We start from the raw sequence: 27,827 nt of genomic DNA, 5'->3' as shown, positions 1-27,827 counted from the left end.
ACAAGAAGCGTACGTAGTTCCAGTAACAACTCATGATAGTCATGAAGAGGAACGCAGGCCAAGACCCGACCACCAGTATTACGAGCAGGAGCTGTCTGTACCCATCAACAGCAGCATCATAACTAACAGAATATATAGCCCGTGAAGCACTGGTAGTGTTGAGCTCTGATTTTGGAAGTCCTCTGATGATCCAGCCTGTACTGGATGGATGGTATATTTTTTATCAGCTTCCTGATGTACCTCTCGTTACTACTCGGTTTTTCGGGCGAGTTTACAAGACAGAGGAGAAACATTCGCTCCTCCTCATCTAGTCTTTTTTAACAGGTGACTATGTAATCCATCGTCATTGGCGAGTAGGTCGACTCACAGAATTGTCCTCAGATTGGCTGACAAATCGTGGCTGGAAGTGCCTTGGTAAGGGGTGATGATAAATATGACGGCTGTAAAAGTACCTTTGATAAACCATTAACAGTATATACTTAAACAGCAGGAAGACCTGTCATGAACAGTGTACAGGAATGACCCAGGAGAAACAGCTATCAGAAAATGGCTGACCCATGTACCCCACACAGAGTATGGGCGACAGCAGAGACGGTTTGAAGAGATGCCAGAGCAGCCAGCGGAACGCCTGATATGTAGAACTGACTCACGACACCAGTTGAGTCGCATTCAGCCCGCCAGACAGCCACCTGAGTCAGCATCGTAGAATGAATCATCTCCATAAATTACGTAATAACCAGGCGGAAGCATACAGTCGATTCTCCCTTCGAAGGAAGAATCACCTCTGAATACCTAGTTCATTGTCTTTATATGTCTCGCCGAACCCCAGGTCGGTAACAAAGGCACTTAAGTCTTCTCTGTTAGTTATGAGCTCCGATCGGAGGAACCGATGCCATGAAAATAATATAAATATCTTAGAATGCTGCAGGAACAAGTGGGTGCAGTGTTGTGTATCAGCTGGGCCAAAAATGTCCTTTCGTCCATCACGGGCGTGGAATGCGGCTGGGCGTGTCCCCGGCCTGGAATTCCTCTGTAGGCAAACCGCCAAATGATGATTATCAGGACCAAAACTTTATCCCCCGCTGCATCTATATCATTCCAAGAGCCGCACCAACAGTCTATAACAATTCACGATTAAATGTTGATACTGAGACGATGAAGTGCTCGCAGATATCTCTACCATTTGTCTGTTTTCTTATTTTGGGTAACTTTATGGCATCCTTTTAGGAAAAGTTGCTTGAGTCCAGATTCCAAGACGTCCCTTTAAGGTTCCAGACTTTCGTGTGATTGGTCACTTGTGTCGTTCTGGGGACCTCCCCATCTTCTCCCATCCACCCCCAACCCCCATCATTGGGTACCTGGTAGTGGAAATACTCCGCATGATAAAAGATATGTTGGTTGGTGTTTGAGTCGTCAGGATAGAGAGAGGTGCAGTTGACACGAACCAGCAAGTAGATAAGAATCTCCAATTGCCGTAGAGAGTAGTTAGTTGTCGGTGCTGTCAGGTGGCGGCGTGTTTGGTGATAAACATTACTAGGTCAGAGTAGCAGTAGCGACGGCAACAGAAGTGGGAGAGGAGATGGCAGTGGCAGCAGTAAAAGAGGTGGCATCAGCGGTGGCATAAACCGCCCCCAGATCCTCAGCTTCTCCTCCTGGGAGCGGTAGAGGACGGGCGGGAGCTGCCGGCTGAGTGACCGGTAGGGCCTCCCGGAGGAGTGGCCAGGAGGAGGAGGAGGAGGAGGAGGAGGAGAAGAAGACTGAGGAACAAGGGAACAGGAGGAGAAAGAGGAGGAGGCGGGTCCTGGGGCGGGTGTGTCGGGTTCTCTCTCTGGGTTCGCGTCCTGGGTTGCAAACGAGCGCGGCAAACTGCTGGCCTTGCAAACGGCTCTCATCGCAACATTGATTTTGGCACAAAACCCAACTTGTCCTAATATGTGTTAACCAAACGTACCAGATACCTTCGTCCTTTTGTTAATTTGATTCGATTTACGGCGCGCGTGGGGCAGAATTCCAGCCATGTTGTTGCAGGCTGGGGAGGGCGAGAGTGGAAGAGTGTATGTGGGTGTGAGGATCAAAACGCTAGTGTGGGGATGGCAGACTTTTCGACTTGTGTCCCCCCCGTCCGCAGCCTCCCCCGAAGAATGATCTCCTAATAAATCTAATACACATGCGTTTTGCCTTGCCAAGTGAACAAACGATGGTGGACGCATCTTTTACGGGATGCATAAAGACAAAATGCAGCCGCGGGAGGATGTCACTAGATGCCAATTTTGTTTATTTATTATTTCATAGCACTGCGGTTCTCGGTGCGGATGAGTCGCGCGTTTTCTGTGCATAGGCAGATAGTCGCTGCGGTGCGGACGGTTGACACACACACACACACACACACACACACACACACAACCGGGTTAAAATGTGGCGGGAGTCACGCTGCTCTGTTATACATAGCGATATTGGACGGTCAGCGAAATGCTGTTTTTTTTTTTTTCCTCCCCTCACCCTCAGAAGAAATTCGTGACTACAGAGAAAATCGATTTGTTACTCCAGTGTTTGGTGGTGGTGATGTTGGTGGTGTGTGTGTGCATGAACAGACTGTGCAAGAGATGGATTGAGAACAGACGTAGGTAGGTCAACAGACAGGCAAACCCATACTTAGAGAGAGAGAGAGAGAGAGAGAGAGAGAGAGAGAGAGAGAGAGAGAGAGAGAGAGAGAGAGAGAGAGAGAGAGAACAGGGAGAGAAGAGAGAAATTGAGAGATATAAAGGGAGTAAAAATAGTGGAGGAGGAAGGAGGAGGCGGGCGTTGTATAACAGGGGAAGGGTGACCAAGGGGAAGGAGATGGGGCAGATGGAAGGTGATTCTTGTAAGTGGTATCCTGCAACACTGCCACTGTGAGGAGTGTGTTACAGGCCTGGGGTCCTCCTTCAACACCCAGTGTGTAATGCTGCAGGTGTGGTGCAACATTGCTAGTTTGAGGGTGAGTTACAGGCTTGAGATCTCCTGCTACACCCAGTGTTAAGAATATGTTGCATGACGCTGGTTTAGAGGTGTGATGCAACCCTGCCAGTGTAAAGATTGTTGCAGGCTAGGGGTGTTGGTGTGGTGGCTTGCAACAATGCAGGTATGAGGGTTGTGTTGCAGGCTCTGAGGCCTCCTGCAACACCCAGTTTGAATTGAAGTCTTGCAGGACACTGGTGTAGAGGTGTGTTGCAGACCTGAGATCTCTTGCACTATGTAGTGTGAGGGGTGTGTTGCAGGTTACCGGAGTAGAAGACTGGTACAACACTGCTAGTACGAGCGTTACGGGCCAATGGTGTTAAGGTGACTGTCTTCGTTAATTATTGGTACGATGTCATGGTTTTCAAGCACCGAGAGGTATACACACAAACATAAAAAGAAAAAAAATGAAAAAGCAGCGAGTCTTAAACACACACACACACACACACACACACACACACACACACACACACACACACAGAGGCACAAAGCACGTACCCACACAGAGGCTACACCAAGGAGCCAGTGTGCAGTAATAAGGTAAGCATCAGCCTGATAATAAGTAGCGTGATAAGGGTGGCGGCAGCGACGGGGCTGTCGGCAGTCAACAAGCAGATTAACTAGCCCGGCCCCCCAAAACTATTGATCCCTTTGTAGCTTGACGACTAACGGCAGTTCCTTAAATGAGCCCGTGTTGCCAAACCTCGCCCTCCTCAACTACCTTCCTTTAAAGCTGCAGATCGTCCCTAGCTTCATCACTCTCCTCATGAGGTGATGAGCAGATGTGTGCACTTTGTGAAGCTCCGTGTGTTGTTACAGGATGAAAAGAGAGGAGTGGAGGAGGTTGGAAGACCTGTCGGGGGAGTTGGGAGCAGCGTGATAAGTACGGCGGGTGATCGAATCTTTCTGGAGGGGCGGAGGGCATCATCCGTCTCTAAATCAAGGATCTTCCTTTGTTAATTAGAGGATGGAGCAGTGGACGTCATGAACCTCTCCTCCCTGCTCTAGTTGGTGGACCTTGTCTTGCTCCTGCTGGGGCCCTGATGTTGCTCCTGCTGGGGTACTGGTGATGCTCCTGCTGGGGTCTTGGTGTTGCTTCTACAAAGGTTCTTGTGTTGCTTCTGCTGGTGTTCTGGTGTTTCTCCTGCTGGATGGGACCTTGTGTTTCTTCGGATGTATGTGCCCATGTGTTGCCTCAGTTGGATGAGAGCATGTAATGCACTAGCTGGATGAGAGATTTGTGTTATGCCATCTGAATGGGAGCTTGTGTTACTCAGGCTGGATGGAAGCTTGAGTTGCTTCAACAAGACGGGACATTATAGTACTCCAGGTGGGTGGGATTTGCTCCGACTGGATGGTAGCTTGTGTTGCATCAGCTAGATGGGACTGTGTTGCACCAGATGAATAGGAGCCTGTGTTGCTCCGGCTGGATTGGACCTTGAATATATTGCTTTATTGAGGATGTGATGTTGATGCTGTTAGGAAGGTTGTTTCCCTGGTGTTGAGGATGTAGTGTCGCTCTGTCTGTGGAGGTTGTGTAGTTCGTGCCTGGAGCTTGGATCTATTCCTGCTGAAGACGTGTTGTTCCTGCAGGGGATTTCGCAGTCTTTCTGGGGAGGTGTAGCTTCCTTCTGCCGTCAACATGATGTTGTTCTTGTGTGCTATGGTGCATCTGGAGGTGACGGTCTCTTCCCTTGTTTGTGTCGCTTGCGAAGTTCTGATGATGCTTACGGAAATCTTCGTCCGTCGTTGGGTGTTACACTGTAGATTACGCTGTGGTTGACCTGACCCATAAGGGTATGTCATGGCGCAAGTGTTCCATGGAAAGCCCTTTTGGTATTACTGTTAGGGTCATCAAGTTGTTCCTGTTCAGGGCGTAAAGTTGGCCCTGTCTCTGATCGTCGTGAAGACGTCATCATCTGTTGCAGGGCACACGTTTCTACTGAGACCAAGAGGCTGTCTCTGCTGATGAATGCCCTGCTTGGGATGTAGAGTTCTCCACTGTGGGCACTTATTACTCTGGTGATCTTTACTCTATCTTGACCCTCCAGCAGATGGGGGTCAGACGTATGACCCTTGGTACAGGAACTGACCTTTACAATACCGTAGTTTATGACCTCGGAGGGTTAGAAGTGAAGGTCACGAGATCACTTGTTTACGACTGGCCGTGCCTTCCTGTGGTTAAGCATCCTGGGTCAAGTACGCCAATTTCCCGTTAGAGACGTAATATGTGTACCTGTTGTCCCTCATGGTGAAACGTGTTGTTTCTCCTGTTCATGTCCGAGATGGAGTTCTTGCTGTTGTAGATGTAGTATTACCCACCGTTATGTTAACCGTAGACATGGATCTGTATTTGCTGTTGATCGTGAATAGAACTGTGTTGTTCCTGCCGTCCAGTGTCCCGGAGATATGGTTGTTTCTACCGTTTGTTTGACGTGGTTTGGCTCTTGTGTAGTGAAGACCTACCGTTGATCCCGTTTAGGACGTAGTGCCCTATTCGCTGGGAACGTTGACCTCTCCCTGCTGTTGATGCCGCTGAGGTTGAGCTGTTCTTCCTGCCGTTATTATTACTAATGTTGATCCCGTTGGTGACGTGGTGTTGTGGCTGCTGATGTTCGTGCTTGGAACTTTGTTTTACTTGCCGATAAAGCGGTGTTATTGTTCCACGTGTTTATGTTGGGGGCTTGTGTTTCTGCTGCAGTGTTTCATGATAGCGACCTGTTGTTCTCTCTCTCCCCCAAGGACATCGCGGTGTTTCCTCCCGGCACGTAATGTTCCTCCTGCTGGGTGTGGACCTGGCCTTCTTCCTGCTTGAGCCATGTTTTTGTTGTTGTTGAAGATGAGTTGGTGTTCATCTTGGAGGAGTTTGCTGATCCTTCCTGTGGTTAGTGTTCTCTGGTCTGGTGGAGTTTGCTAATCCTTCCTGTGGTTAGTGTCTTTACCCTCACCCTTAAGGATCAGGTTAAAGGTCACGCTGCCATCATACCATGGTCAGTGGTCGTACCGTGGTGCTCGAGGTCGGTATGAAGGGTATGTCGTGTTCGGAAGACGAAGGGGAGAAAAAAAATGTGCGCCTCACATGTGGTTGTTCTTTGATGAAGTTATCGCGTCGCCTTCGTTAGTGGTAGATACTGGGTATTGATGTTATTACTCAGCCACTTTCATCACACACACACACACACACACACACACTCTCTCTCTCTCTCTCTCTCTCTCTCTCTCTCTCTCTCTCTCTCTCTCTCTCTCTCTCTCTCTCTCTCTCTCTCTCTCTCTCTCTCTCAAGCTGATATCCGAACAATTATATATATATTTGTACGTATGCATATTGTTTTTCTGGGTAGTTACAGTGAAAGTAACGTTCCAATAGTACGACAGAACTTTCCGCAACACTTGCGTATAGTTGAGAGAAAAAAGAATAGGAGCCAGTCCATGCATCACATGCACTGAGTTTTGAATTATTTTTGATTTATCATTATTATTACTGTCGTTGTTTTTGTCCCATGTTAACCCAAGTGGCCACTGGCGCATATGTAGGTTTAAGCCAGTCTGCGCTGTGATGCACGAGAGATATTGGTCTAAAGGATGAAGAAGTAACCTAACCATTAATGATTTACACGTGCATGATAGGTCTTCCGCGTACGGGTAGGGAAGGAGAGCTTTGTATACCCGATCTTTTATCTGTGGCTTGCCTACGTCCCAGGAGAGATGGGGCTCCCCCCTCCACACACACACAAACGCTTTCACGGGCCTCCGTGGCGTAGTGGTTAGCGTTCCTGACAATGAGTCGGCACGGCCAATCACAGCTGTTCATAGTCCCCTCGGGGTTGGTCGATAAGTGGATACCTGGCTTAGGCTAAGATGCGTGTAGGTCTGTGTTTATACACATAAAGACATGGCACATACAGTGCCAGGAGGAGGGGCATCACGAGCGTACAGCTCTTATCGTAACACAAATGGTAATCACTCATTGGGGAATAGTTTTCATTATGTGAACCCGCTTCTACACAATGCTAAACCATGTTTCCATTTTTGATTTTATTGTTTTTGTATATTTTTGTATATTGTTTTTGTTTATACTGTTAATGATGATAGCGTTCTCGTCTGGTCCCTTCAGTGTAAGTGTGCCATAATTTTTTTTGTTTTTTTGTTTTAGGAACGATACAAACTTACCAGTTATCCTCTGTGTGTGTGTATGTGTATGTGTGTGTGTGTGTGTGTGTGTGTGATTCAGCTCCATTGATAATATCTGATTAGGCTAAATTGGAAGTAGGTTAGGTTAGTCGGTCTTTAGGCTTGTTGGTTGGATTTGTAAGTAGGTTGGGTGGTGGGAAGAAATTGGAATGGAAGGTTCTTAGGATGGTTGGAAATCAGATTAGTTAGTAGATGGATATAGCTGACTATATAAGTTGATTTATAGCTTTGTCGCTTGGATGGAAATGATTTGACTTTAAGGTTCTTTGACAAGTAGGTTCATGTGGAATACACTGATAAGTAGATTAAATGATTGAAAGAGTATTAATAGCTTTTAGAGCTTGATTGGTGTGTAGGTTAGTAGGAAGAGAAGGATAAGGATTGGTTGTAGATTTGTAAGTACGGTACATAGATCAGAGGGCAGGTTCGTAGGAGAAATGTTAGATGTGAAGATAGGTGGGTGAAGATTACGATGATGAAAACTTAAATGTAGAAGGCCGGTGAACCTGTAGTTGGTGTGTGGGGTAAAAGTAGCGAAGAGTTAGAGGCGACAATCAGGAATTAGATCAGTAGACGGTGGTGTATGAAGGAAAGTTAGAAGGTAGTAAGGTGTGTTCCGTAAGAAAGAGGTACAAAGAATAGTCGACTGGCCTGTGTGGAGGTAGATTAAGTCCGTAATGGAGTGGGAAACTCAGCTTCCTTCATCATCCAATAACAGAATTTACTTCCTTCATCATCCAATAACAGAATGTACTTAGTGGAAACTAGGAATGGAAATGAATAGTTATAAGGTAATGGTTAAAAGGATGGGTCAAAAAGAAATTATGTAGTGCTTAATGGTAAATGAATGGCTTGAATGATATTGTGCTTAGTGAAGACTGGGATAGAAATGGATGATTAGAGGTTAATGGTAAAGGTAATGGATAAATAGAAATTCTGAGGCTGTTAAAAGAGTGCTTATTAGTGAACAGAATGTTTGAAATGATATTGCCCGACGGAAAAACGAAAAACGAACTTCATGATGCACGATAGAATATAAGTTATTCTTGAGCTAACCGGATAATAGAAAGTAAATGGTCATTAAACAAAATTCAACACACATCACTGAGTACAAAGACAACAATGAAGAAGATAATGAGGAAAAATAAGTGGTAAGTAGCCACACCTGCTGAGTCAAATTGTTCTGTAAAGCATTTCCTGTGGATAGTTGTAAACAGTGGCCATGACACGTAGCAGGAGGAACGGAAGGAGGCAGCAGGGGTCTGACTGAGGCAGCAAGGGTCTGACTGAAGCAGTAGGTGTCTAACTGAGGCAGCAGGGGTCTGAATGAGAAAGCAGGGGTCTGAATGAGAAAGCAGGGGTCTGAATGAGGCATTAGGGGTCTGACTGAGTCAGTAGGAGCCTGACTAAGGTAGCAGGGGTCTGAATGAGGAAGCAGGGGTCTGACTGAGGCAATAGGTGATCTGGCCGAAGCAGTTGGGGACTGACTTAAGCAGTAGGGGTCTGGCTGAGACAGCAGAGGCCTGACTGACTGATTGAGGCAGCAGAGGTCAGCAGAATAAGGCAGCAGGGGTCAGAAGATTAAGGCAGCAGAGGTCAGCAGATTAAGGCAGCAGAGGTCAGCAGAATAAGGCAGCAGGGGTCAGACTGAGGCAGCAGAGGCCTGACTGACTGATTGAGGCAGCAGAGGTCAGCAGATTAAGGCAGCAGAGGTCAGCATATTAAGGCAGCAGAAGCCTGACTGACTGATTGAAGCAGCAGGGGTCAGCAGATTAAGGCAGCAGGGGTCAGCAGATTAGGGCAGCAGGTGTCTGACAAACTCTGTACCTTGGTGGTCTTTACATTTTTTCTAGCAGTGGTAACCGAGCGTCTCTTAAAAAGACCTTGACTATACAGATCATATAAAGCGAAACGATTACTTTAATGGCAGTCATAACTTCTTTTTTCCTTCGCTTTTTTTTTTTTAACATGATTTATAACTGGGAGACAATTGCATGTTGGTGCAGATTGTTGCAGTGGGGAATAGTCAGACTGTGAGAGCTTTTTCTTTTAGTTGAAGGGGTTTTTCTTGAATAATGTTGATGCATTAACTTGCTTGTGTAGGAAAATCAGATTTAACGAGACAAGTCGCATGTCGCTGTTGATGTGGTGGAAAAAAGGCCCCGTTTATACGCGCTTTTTTCATGCATTAGTTTTATTTCTTCCTCGGGAAAGCCAGGTGGTCACTGAAAGCAATAAAAGTCATTATGTGACTTTTATTGAGGGCTAAGAAATGAGAGGTTTTATCTAAGCCTTACCAAGCTTGACGACTCACCCATAACATTACATCTGCATATATGACCATAACTACCTCTGGTAGTACCTAACATTATTGAGCCTCTTGAGCACGATGGTCGTCCCTCTAGCTTTTGACCTGACCCTAGAGAGCCAGGTCACAGGACCAGCCATCAGTATTGAGTGCCTTGCCTGCGTGATTAAGGATCATACCGTTGTGCTGGAAGTTCTTGGAATCCCACACACAGTGTAGCTTAGGGACATCGATCTGGAAGTTACAAATCTGGAAAATTTGAAGTTGTTTGATGTTCAGATCCCCATACGAAAGGCGTCAGGGATGGTGCATATATGTCTCACTCGTATATGCACGTGCCCGTCGGTGTAGCGCCACTGATACTTTGCATGTGCTGAGAATGCCAGCGATGAAAACCGCGTTCAGCTGTCGGCTGGAGTGACCGTGATGGAAGTCGTTTATTGTTAATGGCTCAGTTAAGAGTTTCGTGGCTGAAGTAACAACTGTTGCATGAACCATCAGGTTTCTCTGAGAACGATACGTCTAGATATAACCGTTCAACTTAACGCTAAATATTGGGTGACGTCATATAATCCTTTTTCGAAAGGTTGATTCGGTGGTCTTCAGCGAGTGTTTTTGAGTGTTATAAAAAAAGTGTAGCCTTTCAGTTCTCACTAGTGATTTGTTAGAAGAGGAGGACTGTACTGAAATGACTGCTGGCTTGTCTTCACACACATCGAATGTCAGGTCTGCATTTATTTTTTCTTTTCTTTTTTAAGATGAGTTAGTTGTTTTGGTGTGTTTTAAGCGCTATTTTGTTCATGAATATATCTTTGAATTGATTCTAATGTTTGTTTGTATGTGTATGTTTACCCTATCATATTCTGGTGAAGAAGGTAGTGCGTAGCATATGCTGCCTTCGAGAACAACTTGTGGTTGAATTAGTTCCTTCGAGAGGCTCAGCGACAGTTGGTGAGGAGGGATTATGTTAACGGTGGAAGTACAGTTATGGGCGAGTGCATGTAGACTTGAGGTTAACGATGGATCCAGATGGGATGTTTTCCTCTTCATCGTGACCCTTTGTGTCCAGCCACTACAGTAGTGTCTTCGTGACAAGTCTGCCGCCAGCCCTACGTGTCTGATGACACAGTCTTGTTAACATGATTATCCAAGAACAATACCTGCTCGAAACTTCGTACTCACACCATAGGTACTCCCTCTGGAGGAGACGACCTGATTAGATTTGGGAGAGCCTAGTTGCATAAATCTGCATATTGATTAGAAAAAAATTATTTTCTTTTGGCAAGTGATTTAACCCAGGAGTGCTGAGCGATGGGAAGTTCAAATTTATAACAGATTTTTTCAAAGAAAAGATAGGTATTGTTGACAAAAAAAATTTCTTTGCCGATAATTTTCTTTCCCTCGAGGCAGGATATCAGGTAATGCAAGTTCAGTTTTTGTTGTGTCATAGTCTCCAGCCACGGACAAGAATCGTCACCGATGACAGCCCTTCAAGTAAAACCTAAAGCAGAGCGAATGAAGTAAGTGATGAAGGAATAAATAATGCACTTTAGGAGACTAAGAAAGGATGTTTTTAAAAATGGGAAAGTCGTAGACTAGAAAACGGTGACAGGTAAGCTTGGATCATAAGACCTTGTATGGTTATAGCTGTAAAGTTATATCATCAAACTGTTACCTGATTGTAGTCTTAAGTTTATAAGTCTTTTAGATCATTAGACTATTACCTGGTTATAGCAACAAGCTTAGATCATAAGTATGTTGGATCATTAGACTGTTACCTGCTTATAGCAATAAGCGCAGGTCATAAGTTTGTTTGGTCATTAGACTGTTACCTAGTTATACCTATAAGCTTAGATCATAAAACTTTTTGTTACCTGGTAACAGCAGTTTAACTTTAACTTTTCTGCCAACAGGTACGGACACAGGAGGAGTGATCTTCTCGCGATGGTTAAGGTGGGCAGCTGTGTCTCTGCTTCTCTCTGGTAGTTAGTACAAAACCTGACTTCTAGTCTTTGCTTCTGCCAACAGTTGCCAATATTTGATAGCTTTAGGCACATTTTATCAGAATCTATAGACTATGAAAGTATGCTATCTTTAGATATAGTTACATATGTATCAACACTCATAATGGATTTTTTTTTCATTTTGTCTCAATTTTTCGTAACTTGATTGTGTTTCATCTGGCAATACATTGTGAGTGTTTAATGCAAGTGGCTTTTCGTAGTATCTAGACGGGATATAATGAGTTACTACTAAAGGTATTTCGCCTTTTTGGGCCTTGTTATATGTTCTACTTTTGACATGTATATTTATTTACTATTTATTATACTTTGTCGCTGTCTCCCGCGTTAGCGAGGTAGCGCAAGGAAACAGACAAAAGAATGGCCCAACCCACCCACATACACATGCATATACATACACGTCCACATATATACATATACACACACACGGTGGATAATATTATGGTCAGCCTAGAGTCTCTCTCTCTCTCTCTCTCTCTCTCTCTCTCTCTCTCTCTCTCTCTCTCTCTCTCTCTCTCTCTCTCTCTCTCTCTCTCTCCTCTCTCTCTCCTCTCTCTCTCTCTCTCTCTCTCTCTCTCTCTCTCTCTCTCTCTCTCTCTCTCTCTCTCTCTCTCTCTCTCTCTCTCTCTCTCTCTCTCCCTCTCTCCTCTCTCTCTTTCCTCTCTCTCTTTCCTCTCTCTCTCTCTCTCTCTCTCTCTCTCTCTGCTCTCTGCTCTCTCTCTCTCTCTCTCTCTCTCTCTCTCTCTCTCTCTCTCTCTCTCTCTCTCTCTCTCTCTCTCTCTCTCTCTCTCATTGTAGGCAAGTATCGACCAGGGAAGTATTACCGTTATTAATCGCCTGGTTATCGGGAGAGGTAGTGAGACAGAGTCACCTTTTCAGTGGCTGTCACGTTTCACTCATTTCTTTTTGTGGGCTGCTGACTTTCAGTCCACGAACATACAGTCTCTCCAGCTCACCCATACGACTTCAGAACTCCAGAAAGACCTGTGTTGAGCGCTACGCGGCATCCCTGCCTAATTGGCTGAAGGTCATAGTAAGTGCTGGTACTGTTCTCCGTTCTTCCTTCTGTCCCATCCTCTTTTCCTCCTTCCCTCCCTCCTTCCGCCCCACCCAAGAAAGTACTCGTGTGACAGAGTTGCCTCATACACACCTTACAACATTGTTTTCGAAGCGGCGCCGCCGTCATAAGATATATCCATTTTGTTGGGATTCCTTTGATCAAGAGATGAGATAATGCAACAGAACCGCCTCTTGTTTCACGGCAGAATGATGGTGACATAGCTGTGTGGTGGCGAGTGTTTCTTTAACAGTGTGAGGAGGCTTTTAATGTCGAATAGAGCGACGTAATTTACTGCCGTAAGCACTACACAAATTCTACCCTGGAAGATTGTAATCCCAGTTTAGGAAGCGACTGGTGAAATTCAGTGGTTTTAAGGCTTCACTGTTATGCATGTATCACTCTTAAGGTCTTCAACTGCATTGGTAAAAAGAAATTCTTCTTCTTATGACGAGACGCGAGTATTTCGAAGCGAAAACATTTCAGTATATGTGCCTGACACTGACGCCTATTTCGAGGTAAATTTGAAATTTGATTCTGGGGCTTCACCTCATAATGGCTTTGTCTTTTATTTTTTTTTATGTATATATTGGAAGGTCAAGTTAACCTCTGCTGCTTGTCTTCCTTTTTTTTTTGTATATTTCTTTTGATAGAGATTTAGAAAATCAGAATTAGCATCGGGAGATTTTATGTTTTCCATTACATGATTTTTATTGTCAGAGTGGCCGTTAAGTGGTCATATTACAAGAGCATAACAATCACTTGAGGCTAAATCGTCTTATAAATGAGTTATCCTGCCGTAAAATCAAAAGTAATTTTAATGGCTCAATTATATACCTGCCTCCCGGGTAAGTAATTATACCAATTCAGTTGAAAGCATCTTAACGTCTTGACCGTGACGGCGAGGCCACTTAGGCACCACCGTACGACCCCTGGGTATGTTAACCACGTGAGGATGATGGTACGACCCCTGGGTATGTTAACCACGTGAGGATGATGGTACGACCCCTGGGTATGTTAACCACGTGAGGATGATGGTACGACCCCTGGGTATGTTAACCACGTGAGGATGATGGTACGACCCCTGGGTATGTTAAGCACGTGAGGATGACGGTACGACCCCTGGGTATGTTAACCACGTGAGGATGACGGTACAACCGCTGGGTATAAAGACTAGGCGTCGTCCCCACGGGTCGTACCGTCGTACTCACGTAGGTATTAACGATTGTTTAGGACGCGATCGCCCGTAGAACGTCCAAGACCATGTGTCTGCTGAACACTTGAGCTCACACTCTGGGATGGCGCAAAAACACAAGGCAGAGTTTTCACGCCGTTGGGTTTAGATACTAGTCTTAAAACAGCTTCTTGGAAGTTGGAAAAGAATGAGGGCGGAGGTTATCTTGGTCGTCTTGGGGTTCAGATGGAGCTGCAACTGTCTTGCGCTGTGTGTCATCATTGATCATAGATTGTATAGTGGTGCAGAGCAAGTGAAGTGAACTGTCACCTTTTGTGGGTCTGAACACAAAAAAGTAAGGTCTCGACAAGCTTCTTCTCGTTTGGAGTTCGTTTCTCAGCTCCTGATTGGAGAGCAGCTTCGAAGGTACCGGAGCCCCATGAAAGGGGTCCTAGGAATGTATGATTACTTAATTCCATATACATGTGTGTGGGTATGATGCTCATGTGTCAGTTTCACTTGTTATTCTTTTATGTATGGAATCAGGATAATGTTATTCTCTAGAGAGTTGGTACTCCCAGTAGGTAGTAGTTGGTAGGCTGCCTCTGACTAGGGAGGCTGTTATAGTACCTATACTACCCGCCCGGGTATCGAGTGGGTAAGTGATGGCTGCAGAGTGAGCTAGCACTTCAGTAGTTGTCAAGTTGCACTCCTCTGCCCCAGGTAGCTGTCTTTTCTTATTGCCTCACTCACGCGTGGACTACTGGCATCTTGTCCACAAACATAAGACCTCTCCTTGTCTCACATAACACTTAACACTTAACTCACACAACTCATTCTTCGTAACTGTATATTTTTCCTGCAGTGAGCGTTACGTGCTAGCCCTGCCTTTTAGCAAAATAGTGGGAGCAGTAAATAGAAGTACTAGATAGTGATATGACACAGGAGCATTAGGTAGAAGTAGTTGTTAGGAGCATTAGGGAGAAGTGATACGTTGGAACATTAGGTAGACATTAGGTAGAAGTAGTCGGTAGGAGCCGCTGAAAACACTGCGCTAGACTTGCCCTCTACCAGTGACCTGTTAAGGTGAGGCACTAAAGGCCAAAAAGCGGCACTGGAGTTCACCAGTTGTGGAGACTCTTTTGCCATGGCCCCCTCATCCTTGAGGGAGTTCCCGAAGGAAACAGCCATCAGAGTTATTGATAGATAGATAGATAGATTCTGCCGTAATGCCAGGCAAGTCAAGGCACGTGAACACGATAGCAAGATAGACCCTAGGGTATGATGGCCTGGTCCTTGACCTGATCTCTAAGGGTCAGGACAAAGGCCAGGCTATAATGATTAACCCAGGGTCGTAACGTCGTTCTTGAGGTGTTCAAGTTTAGTACTGCATTTCCTTACCGCTCGTTTGTGATCGAGCTCTCAGTCAGTGTGGGTGCTGCCGTTTCCAGCAGTTGCGTGGACATTAGTAACTAGACGCGGAAATATTTCAGAATGAATTATTGTGATGTCGCAAATCATCGGCTTGATAGCTAGCTAGATTCGAGAGATGACTCGTTATTTGATGTAGGTGTAAAAAAATCAAAATGCAAACTTAACAAAGGAACCGCAGTTAAAAGATAACGAAAAAGAGTGTGGTCATCTGTTCTGCAGCAGTGTTGCAACTGCTGGTAGTAGCAGCATTATGTGTTGTTATTAGTTATCTAATCTTAACAGTTTGTGTTCATGTAGGGAATGTATCAAGATATCTTTGATTGCCAGCATGGTGTTTGAAGTTAATCATTATGATTGCCATAAGTAACTTTCATCTTTCAGTATCGGTAGATATTGCCCTTGATACTCTGGGTATGAAAAAGTAGATGTATATTTTTTTCAGCTTGAGGAATGTGTGACATGATTCATTATGCTTGTACTAGTCAGACAGATAAGGCGGTACTGAGGTTTGTACAGTAACTTGCGTATTTGCCTTAGTGCTTAAGCATGTTTGACTGGGCTCGATGGAAATAATTTCTTATACTTAAGATGTGTTGGTTTAAATCATTGTCCATAAATCATTGCATAAAGGAACACGGTTATAATGCTGTTGAAAGATTGGATTGGATAGGACTGATTAGATATAAGATGTTAGCTAGGTAAGGATTTGAATCGCCTTACACAGAATTTGTTGATTTATAGACGCAACGGCGTCTGGGGTCAGTATACGAAAGACTCGAGACGTATATGATTTTTCGAGGCGGCACATTTTATAGAATTTATAGAGACAGTATAGTAACGACTTATAAAAGCAACACATAGGAATTATATGAGCAAGACACGTGATATTTAAGGTATATAGAAGGTGTACATCATATAGGATCTACATACAAACACGTAAAGGATTTGCATAAGCAACACGTGGGATTTGAATGAGCAAGACATATGCCACACAGGATATATAGAAGGTGTATATCAAACGGTATTTCTGTGGGCAACATATAAACGATTTATACGAGCAGGACACGTGGTGCGTAAGAGTTGCGGGAGATACACATTATATTGATTTATAGAGGGAACTTATACACTAAATCGGTGGTGCTGACGACGGTGGTGCTGACGACGGTGGTGCTGACGACGGTGGTGCTGACGACGGTGGTGCTGACGACGGTGGTGCTGACGACGGTGGTGCTGACGACGGTGGTGCTGACGACGGTGGTGCTGACGACGGTGGTGCTGACGACGGTGGTGCTGACGACGGTGGTGCTGACGACGGTGGTGCTGACGACGGTGGTGCTGACGACGGTGGTGCTGACGACGGTGGTGCTGACGACGGTGGTGCTGACGACGGTGGTGCTGACGACGGTGGTGCTGACGACGGTGGTGCTGACGACGGTGGTGCTGACGACGGTGGTGCTGACGACGGTGGTGCTGACGACGGTGGTGCTGACGACGGTGGTGCTGACGACGGTGGTGCTGACGACGGTGGTGCTGACGACGGTGGTGCTGACGACGGTGGTGCTGACGACGGTGGTGCTGACGACGGTGGTGCTGACGACGGTGGTGCTGACGACGGTGGTGCTGACGACGGTGGTGCTGACGACGGTGGTGCTGACGACGGTGGTGCTGACGACGGTGGTGCTGACGACGGTGGTGCTGACGACGGTGGTGCTGACGACGGTGGTGCTGACGACGGTGGTGCTGACGACGGTGGTGCTGACGACGGTGGTGCTGACGACGGTGGTGCTGACGACGGTGGTGCTGACGACGGTGGTGCTGACGACGGTGGTGCTGACGACGGTGGTGCTGACGACGGTGGTGCTGACGACGGTGGTGCTGACGACGGTGGTGCTGACGACGGTGGTGCTGACGACGGTGGTGCTGACGACGGTGGTGCTGACGACGGTGGTGCTGACGACGGTGGTGCTGACGACGGTGGTGCTGACGACGGTGGTGCTGACGACGGTGGTGCTGACGACGGTGGTGCTGACGACGGTGGTGCTGACGACGGTGGTGCTGACGACGGTGGTGCTGACGACGGTGGTGCTGACGACGGTGGTGCTGACGACGGTGGTGCTGACGACGGTGGTGCTGACGACGGTGGTGCTGACGACGGTGGTGCTGACGACGGTGGTGCTGACGACGGTGGTGCTGACGACGGTGGTGCTGACGACGGTGGTGCTGACGACGGTGGTGCTGACGACGGTGGTGCTGACGACGGTGGTGCTGACGACGGTGGTGCTGACGACGGTGGTGCTGACGACGGTGGTGCTGACGACGGTGGTGCTGACGACGGTGGTGCTGACGACGGTGGTGCTGACGACGGTGGTGCTGACGACGGTGGTGCTGACGACGGTGGTGCTGACGACGGTGGTGCTGACGACGGTGGTGCTGACGACGGTGGTGCTGACGACGGTGGTGCTGACGACGGTGGTGCTGACGACGGTGGTGCTGACGACGGTGGTGCTGACGACGGTGGTGCTGACGACGGTGGTGCTGACGACGGTGGTGCTGACGACGGTGGTGCTGACGACGGTGGTGCTGACGACGGTGGTGCTGACGACGGTGGTGCTGACGACGGTGGTGCTGACGACGGTGGTGCTGACGACGGTGGTGCTGACGACGGTGGTGCTGACGACGGTGGTGCTGACGACGGTGGTGCTGACGACGGTGGTGCTGACGACGGTGGTGCTGACGACGGTGGTGCTGACGACGGTGGTGCTGACGACGGTGGTGCTGACGACGGTGGTGCTGACGACGGTGGTGCTGACGACGGTGGTGCTGACGACGGTGGTGCTGACGACGGTGGTGCTGACGACGGTGGTGCTGACGACGGTGGTGCTGACGACGGTGGTGCTGACGACGGTGGTGCTGACGACGGTGGTGCTGACGACGGTGGTGCTGACGACGGTGGTGCTGACGACGGTGGTGCTGACGACGGTGGTGCTGACGACGGTGGTGCTGACGACGGTGGTGCTGACGACGGTGGTGCTGACGACGGTGGTGCTGACGACGGTGGTGCTGACGACGGTGGTGCTGACGACGGTGGTGCTGACGACGGTGGTGCTGACGACGGTGGTGCTGACGACGGTGGTGCTGACGACGGTGGTGCTGACGACGGTGGTGCTGACGACGGTGGTGCTGACGACGGTGGTGCTGACGACGGTGGTGCTGACGACGGTGGTGCTGACGACGGTGGTGCTGACGACGGTGGTGCTGACGACGGTGGTGCTGACGACGGTGGTGCTGACGACGGTGGTGCTGACGACGGTGGTGCTGACGACGGTGGTGCTGACGACGGTGGTGCTGACGACGGTGGTGCTGACGACGGTGGTGCTGACGACGGTGGTGCTGACGACGGTGGTGCTGACGACGGTGGTGCTGACGACGGTGGTGCTGACGACGGTGGTGCTGACGACGGTGGTGCTGACGACGGTGGTGCTGACGACGGTGGTGCTGACGACGGTGGTGCTGACGACGGTGGTGCTGACGACGGTGGTGCTGACGACGGTGGTGCTGACGACGGTGGTGCTGACGACGGTGGTGCTGACGACGGTGGTGCTGACGACGGTGGTGCTGACGACGGTGGTGCTGACGACGGTGGTGCTGACGACGGTGGTGCTGACGACGGTGGTGCTGACGACGGTGGTGCTGACGACGGTGGTGCTGACGACGGTGGTGCTGACGACGGTGGTGCTGACGACGGTGGTGCTGACGACGGTGGTGCTGACGACGGTGGTGCTGACGACGGTGGTGCTGACGACGGTGGTGCTGACGACGGTGGTGCTGACGACGGTGGTGCTGACGACGGTGGTGCTGACGACGGTGGTGCTGACGACGGTGGTGCTGACGACGGTGGTGCTGACGACGGTGGTGCTGACGACGGTGGTGCTGACGACGGTGGTGCTGACGACGGTGGTGCTGACGACGGTGGTGCTGACGACGGTGGTGCTGACGACGGTGGTGCTGACGACGGTGGTGCTGACGACGGTGGTGCTGACGACGGTGGTGCTGACGACGGTGGTGCTGACGACGGTGGTGCTGACGACGGTGGTGCTGACGACGGTGGTGCTGACGACGGTGGTGCTGACGACGGTGGTGCTGACGACGGTGGTGCTGACGACGGTGGTGCTGACGACGGTGGTGCTGACGACGGTGGTGCTGACGACGGTGGTGCTGACGACGGTGGTGCTGACGACGGTGGTGCTGACGACGGTGGTGCTGACGACGGTGGTGCTGACGACGGTGGTGCTGACGACGGTGGTGCTGACGACGGTGGTGCTGACGACGGTGGTGCTGACGACGGTGGTGCTGACGACGGTGGTGCTGACGACGGTGGTGCTGACGACGGTGGTGCTGACGACGGTGGTGCTGACGACGGTGGTGCTGACGACGGTGGTGCTGACGACGGTGGTGCTGACGACGGTGGTGCTGACGACGGTGGTGCTGACGACGGTGGTGCTGACGACGGTGGTGCTGACGACGGTGGTGCTGACGACGGTGGTGCTGACGACGGTGGTGCTGACGACGGTGGTGCTGACGACGGTGGTGCTGACGACGGTGGTGCTGACGACGGTGGTGCTGACGACGGTAAATGCTATTTATGGTGCTTATATAAGCAACACATGATGTACTAGATCGATATACACAGGATTTGTGTATGACCCTTGATATATGGGATTTATATAAGCAACACATTAACATATATGATAGCAGTTCACAGAATTTAAAGAAGCACGTAACAATATTTATGAAAAGAACATGCGTAATGTACTATATATATATATATATATATATATATATATATATATATATATATATATATATATATATATATATATATATATATATATATATTTCATACTATTCGCCATTTGCCGCATTAGCGAGGTAGCGTTAAGAACAGAGGACTGGGCCTTTGAGGGAATATCCTCACCTGGCGCCCGTCTCTGTTCCTTCTTTTGGAAAATTGAAAAAAAAACGAGATGGGAGGATTTCCAGCCACCCGCTCCCTCCCCTTTTAGTCGCCTTCTACGACACGCACGGAATACGTGGGAAGTATTCTTTCTCCCCTATCACCAGGGATAAAATATATATATATATATATATATATATATATATATATATATATATATATATATATATATATATATATATATATATATATCGCCTTTTCCCGCGTTAGTGAAGTAGCGCCGGGATCAGATCGAAGAAAGGTAAGAGAGGCCACATACTCTCATCCATTCTCCAGCTGTCATGTCATATTATGTTAGGAACACAACGGTTAATCTCTATAAGGCCATATGTACCGTGAATATAGGAAAGAAAACGATGTATAGTGCATAATTGTGTGGGTTGAAATTCCCTGTCATATGAAAGAGAAGAAAAATATATGAGTTTGATGATACTATTGGTAAGGAGTTAGTGAGCACATATGCACAGGACCCCGGCGGTACGAACAGACAGATGGACTTGACGCTTGGAGACAGAGGTTCGCTGATCTTTTTATTGACATGAGGAAAATTTGACACATACTTTCCCTATTCTGGTGGAGCCACGGTGAAGTTTGCTTTGGGCACACACGTGTTGGGACGTTTGTATACATTGTATATGTATTTTACAGTTCAGGCGACAGAGCAGCAAATATATAACCAGGTCACCGAACTTCTTTCGGTCCGAACCAAATGGTTCGTCTCTGTCCTTTGTAAACTGAGCTTTGAGGTGTTGGTATGAGATGTTACACCAGACACTGAACGTCTGGACAGTAGTACGAAGAATATGTAGTAACGCATGAGCAAGTTGTATGTGATTCCAGCCACTGGCGTAGAGGAACAACGCAAGAATGTGAATGTCGTGCTTTATGTTATCGTTTTGCGCTTTCGGTCTTTGGCTGAGCGTGGCATATGCAGTAAAATGAGCCGTAGATAACAACCAAACTTATAATCAGTACACAGGTCTGCAGTAAGGAAGGATCATATGTATTAGTTTATGGTATACAGAATTAGAAGGGTAATGTGAATAAGAATATATTTTCTAATATTGCCAAAATGCTTTTTGTATGAGCACTTTGTTGTTGTCACCAGAGTGTCCGTAAGACATAGTGGTATTCCGTATCAGCCAATGGCCGCGTGTATCGCACATTGCTCTTTGCGACCTTTAAGGTCACTGTCCTGGCAAATATTGAGCTCAAACTAGTGACGGAAGACGGCGACGTGTTGACGAAGCCTGCTTTTGTCAGCCTCAGAGAGACAGTGTCCCTCTCCAACGGGGAAGCCCCTGCAGCTCCTCCTCCCGTAGCATATCAGACGTTCCCTCAGGTTTAAGGCTCAGCTCACCCACACATTCACACAGCGCCTCTATAGTATCGAGACCATCTGTACTCGTTCAGACCGATTCAGCAGCAGCGTCCCTGTCACAACCAGCTGTGGACATCTTCCATAACTGCCTCACCAGTGTTCTAAAGACTTCCGCTTTAACTCTTCGTGTAGAGTCAATTGGTTGAATAATCATGTTAGAAATAATGATGATAATGATATTGGTAGTGGTAGTGCTTAACGACGGTGATGGTGTTGTGGATGGGCGGCTGGTGGCGGTGGTGCTGCTGACGTAGGGTTGCTGGTGCTGACGACGGTGGTGCTGACGACGGTATTGATATTTAGGGCTTGGCGGCTGATGGCGGTGGTGGTGGTGTTGCTGACGGTAGGACGCTGGTGGTCGTCTGGACGGGTCACTGTACGTACACTGGACAGTATTGTAATATTGACAGCAATGTTTTGAGGCTGGAGAGGCAGACAGACAGACTTACTGCCACAGATTTTACTTTCACGTATCTTAAGTTATTCTCTGTCTTTACCTGTTTATCTCTCTTCCTTTCTGTTATTTTGCTCGTCTCTTTTGTCATTTTCCTGTCTCTTCTTTGTCGTTACATCTTGTCCCTTTTTATTTCATATTTCTTATGTAAGTTACCTTTTATCGTCCTTTGCGTCTCATTTATTTTAACATATACCGTTGGTTTTTCGTAACACCTTATTATCTTGCTTTATCCTTTTGGTGTTAAAGGGCTCCTGTTTGAGGTTGCACAGTGAAAAAGTTACTCTTTCGGTGAGGCTATATCATTGGGATTGAAGTCTTGTCAAAGAACTCACTCCAACGAGTCTGCATTTTCCTGCTGCTGGAAGTAATGCAGCCTTGGGCTGCAGGAGCCTCTTGAAAGCTCCTGGGTAACACCAGGTGTTTCATAGAAATTGGTCCTTGGGTATAATGAAATGATAGATAAGATTTGATTATATTTCTGTCATATCTGTTGTAGTATATGACTGGCCGCTAAGTGATAGACCTTAACATTTGTAAAGGTAGTTCTCTTTCCCTAGTTCACTGCTAGATTGAATAATTACACAACACTGAATGACCAGTGCTTAACCCCTGAGGATCGTCCCACCGTACCAAAAAAGGGGTTTAGCGTTAGCTTTGTGGGCCTGAAATGTCTTCACCAAAACCTGTACCTACGTCACTGGCTCAGATAAACAAGCAAGTGTTCTTTTATGCAGAATAACTTAACTATTCGCAGCTCTCCTATCACCTCCCGCATCAACTCCTGCCTTAATGTTGCTGTTTCTGTTGTCCCGACACAGTTGTGGGTTGTTCTTTTACTGGGCCTTAGTTATTGATTGTGTGTACCCGACGTATGCTGATCGTCTCTGTATACTGTCTACTGGGTAGCTGTGCCTTTCACGCTTTACCAGCCTATTGTACATTACGTGTGGGCGGTCACATATCACGTGGAGATATGGTTTTTATATTTCCTTTTTTTTTCAACAAGGAATCCAGAAGGACAGAAGAAGGCTTGATCAAGCTGGTGACTTAACTTTTATAAACTATACTGCAAATGTTTCCAGAACAGTAAATTTCCCCTTCAAGTCTTTTACTGTCAGAACTTGCAGAGCTAACCAGTTTGTAATACACGAAATGTCAACTAAATTTCGTACCTTGAACAGAGCCTTTGTACCATAGAGGAAATCGGATGAATTACCAAAGCGAACGGAGCAAATGATGAGCGGTATAAAGACTGCACTTGGAGAGGTATTAGTGACGCTACGAGCAGGGAGTATTGACAGCAAGGTACACAGAGTACAGTTGAAATCACTATCTTGACTGTTGCCTGTACAGTATATGAGGGTAATCCCTGAAGTGTTTTTTTTTTCTCTTTTTCTCATCCTTAGAAAAGTCCGCTTGGAGGCCAGACCTTAAAACTGAATATCGGAAAGGGATAGAGAAGTAAGGAGAGAGGAAGAATATTAATCCGGGTTTACTACTCAATTTATTCACTCCATATTACCACAGCATTAACTGGCTGGTCAGTGGTTAAGATGTGAGGTGGAGACGTGTCCCTGTTCGTGAAATTGTGCTCCGAACTAAGTATTGATTGAAGTCTTTGGTATTATGAACTAATGGGGAAAACCTTATTGATATTGTGTTGACGCTTTACAATACACAAAAACAGCTGGCTTTGTTGTCAGGTTGTACAACTGCTGATTATGCTGGTCAGGAGAGAGACAGGGCAATAAGTTGTTTCACTGGTTGTGTGGAATTAATCGTCCGGCGGTGATGCATTAAAACTTCGCTGATTGCTTGTTTACTGTCTCAGGTCATGCTGTCACACACACACACACACACACACACGGACAGTAGTATGATTGTAAAGTTGAAGATATAGAGCCTCACTTCTTCCCAGGCAGTTACGTAAACACGCACACAAACAAATATTAATTTCCTCTGGAGGGCAAAACTTAAACTTTCACTAAAAGACTTCGTGATGGTATCCTGCAGGTTTCATATCCCTTAATATCACCACATAAGACATGAGTATGTAAATTGACCATTTAGGCTGTAGCTGTTAACTAGCCTAGGCTATCACGAAAACCTAGACTTACAGATTCTCGCAAGTGTTTCTTATTTTTCGTCATTTTCTCACGCTTATTTTCTTGACTTGAAATCTGCTGTGTTTATATATCAGGAACAAGACTTCTCCTCCAATGAAACTTGAAGATAATGAGATTACTTGTAACGTAAGTGATTACACAATTACTTTATGGGTGTCACCAACTTAATGTGAACAGCAGTGATTATTCAGTTTTCGTACTCCGCCAGGCTCTTGAATGTTGCATCTTGTCATGCCTCGCCTAAAAGCTATCACCTGCCTTCTTTTTAAAAGGCACGGTCTCCACTTCCTGGAAAATTTATAGGTTATTGTTTCCTTTCTATTCCATACTTCTGTATTTTCAACTCCTCTGTAGCATACCTGGCCTTAGGCCATGATGCAAATTGCGTGTCACTTGGTCCTCGTCTATGTTGTCGTATGTCCGTTAGATTTTCACGTTTCTGTCTTCTTTGAAATTCCCGGACCAGTCTGAACCAAATTTGGCAGGGCTGGTCCTTGGGTGGGCCTGGTTTAGAACTGGCTGGTGATTCAGAACACCATCCAAGGTGGCCGCTGTTACTGATAAAGCTGTGAGCGATACGGGCATACGTGAACCTCTAGATATATTTGACTCATGAACTGGTCTCGATGAGGACCTATTTTTCGGAAGGGATGCTTTGTACATGTAAAATATAGCAGTGTGAAGTCATGATGAAGCAGTTCACACAGGCAACCAATATGCTTTTATATCATCGCTTTCTCATCTTTAATTTGTTTTTCTTGTCTGTAGTTTGACTTGATGGTTATGGATGTATTGATCGTCATCATATTTTCTACAGTACTTCACATGTGGGTGTGGGTATTCTTCATAAACACACGCCGGGATATACTGTTTTATAGGTCTCGCTTGAGGTAAGTCTTTAAGTAAGACCCTTTTAGCTTTGTAACATCCTTGATCTTATGATTCTACTTAACCTCTTGAGTACGACGTTTGAGCACAACGGTGCTGGCCTTGCGTATTGTGGCTTGACCTTTGGCATGACCTCTAAAGGTCAGGTCCAAGGCCACCATACCTGAAGGTCATACCGCCCTTCCTTGGGTCGAACCATCGTGGTGATAGGTGTTCAGTCTGCCTGTTACCATACTAAACATGTCTCCCTTGACAGATCTCTCACTCCGCGGTGATGACACATGTCACTACCAGTGTTACATAACAACCCGTCAGACCTGTACGCGCAGGATATAGCTCCGCTTTTATCATGGGTGGATCCTATCGTCTTCCTGCAGGACATCCGTGGCTGGGTCCACACCGCTGGCTCCTGCCAGACCCTCGCTTTCCTGAGTCCCAGGGGCTCTCTATCTCGTCTCTCTCGCTTGTCTGTATCTTGATGATGATATTCTCTCGACTTAGCACTGTATGGTGATAAGCAGTTATTCTTATTTGTGTTAAGTCGTGTCTCTTTCTGTCTCTCATAATTGCTTAAAGATTATGTTGATTCAGTTAGACGTCCTTGTCGTTTGTCAGTGTGCGGGATAAAGGCAGGGCATGTCAGTTCTGGACAATTTATTCCCATAAAGATGCATGGCTGCATGTATTTGATCCGTCCTAAGTAGATATGAATAAACTAATTGATGATAGATAATTAGATGGGTGGATAAGTTGAAAGCTGTTGGGCTTTGCTCCTCATGGTTTTTTGTCAATGAAATTTAGTCTGACGCAGAAAACTAGCAATTTTCATTTGGTCATGTTCTAGTTCTTAAAGAACAGTTTCGTACGTCTTGCTCGGGTGTCTTTTTCTATGTCTGGAGTTTGTTTTAAGGTGGACTGTTTTGATAGCAGCAGATTTTACAACTTCAGACGTAAGTGTGCGATGTGGGAGAGGACGCTACGGCTTGCTGCTGCTGCTGCCTCTGCTTCTTGGGGTGGTGGTGTTATGATTGCCGCTGCTGGCGGTGTGTGGTGGTGATGGTGGTCTTGCCACGGGTGTTGTATGGTGGTGTAAGTGTTGTATGTTGGCAGTAATGATGATGTTGTTACTACTATTGGTGGTGTGTGGTGGTGACATGATTTCTGTTGGTGTTGTGACGGTAATGTTACGGGTACTGCTGCTGTGCTGGTGTTGTGATGATGCTGTTACGACAACTGCTACTGGTGTTGATGGTAGAGTTACGAATTCTTCTGTTGGTCTTAATGGTATTGGCACTGACCTGGTTTGCAAATCTAGAAATTGATATGTATGTATTCAAGATAAGAAATGTTATAACAGTATTTATTTTCCACATGAAACTTTTATAAAGTCTTGACTGTTTTTCCAGCTTTCTCCCCATAATCTCTCTCCCATTACTCAGCAAAAGTTTTTTAACTAGCCTGGCAGACAGCCACAATGATTGTGCACTGTATGTTAAAAACAAATTTTTCCACCGTGTTTGGGCATTGACGAATCAAGTCAAGTGTGTAAAGTGAAAAGTAAGAAGCGCTTCTGTAAGTTTGGGAGTTCATGTATCGGTCTAACCTGCTGGGCATGGGTTGTGGTTGTGTATGAATCGTGTTGCGAAGCCTGTGTGTACATGATCCATCCGGATGAATAGGAAATGAGACATGATATATATGTATTAGTTTCTGCATGGACGTATGATCCTATATCGAAATGAGCCCACCTTAGAGGTCATCTTGGTTATTTGTGTTGATCCTGGACACATCTTGAAGGTCGTGTGTGTTGATTATAGATCCATCTCGGAGGTCATCAGGGTTGACCATAGACTTACCTTGGAGGACGTAAGTGTTGACCCTAGACCCATCTTGGTGAATATCAGTTTAACCCTAGACCCATCTTGGAGGACATCCGTTTATAGCAACTTTAGCAACTCTGCGGTGTTTATGATCGAAGATTATTATGTTAGCTTTCGAGCAGTCCTTAAACCCAGCGGGAGCTGTAGGATAGGCTATCGTCTGTCTCTTCGTATCTCCTTTCGTTTGCCTCTCCTATCCCTCATTACGCCCATCTGTTTGTCTGTTGGTACTTTCTTTACTCCTTTCCTCCGGGTGTCAGTCTACTCTTACTTTACGCTCATACGTGTGTGTGTGTGTGTGTGTGTGTGTGTGTGTGTGTGTACCTTCCTTCCGTCCATTGGTACTCCCACTTGAAGGCTCCTTATGCAAGTGTTTGGCCCGACTATTCTTGCATTTGTCATAGTTCTGAGGCACCAGAGGAGCACAGAACATACCCATCTGACGGCCAAAACTTTTGGACCTGCCACTGATTTACCCCATGCTTAGAAAACTGATGAGGAAGGCCATATAGGGAGGGGTACCGCCACAGATTTATCCCATACTTAGAAAAGTATTGCGAAAGGTCACATAGGGGGGGTACTGCCACTGAATTACCCCATGTCTAGAAACGTATAGAAGGCCATTATAGGTAATCCTGCCACTTATTTACCCTATGCCTAGGAATGTATGGAAGAAGGCCACATAGGCATTGGGTATCATACAGGAGTTCATAGAGTTTTAAATGAACACGTTAGCCTTTGACCTATCGGGTCCTTGACAGGTCATGTAAAGAGTATCCATTATGTTGATATTGGCTGTGCTTTTCCCTGAGGCCACGATATCACCCAGTAGTTATGTCATTTAGATATGCATTGTCCCGTCATTAATCACCATTCCTGGACTGTTAACGTTGAGGATT

The sequence above is a fragment of the Panulirus ornatus genome, chromosome 71, assembly GCF_036320965.1.
Source record: "Panulirus ornatus isolate Po-2019 chromosome 71, ASM3632096v1, whole genome shotgun sequence".
NCBI lineage: Eukaryota > Metazoa > Arthropoda > Malacostraca > Decapoda > Palinuridae > Panulirus > Panulirus ornatus.
Note: the sequence above shows the minus strand (reverse complement) of the source record.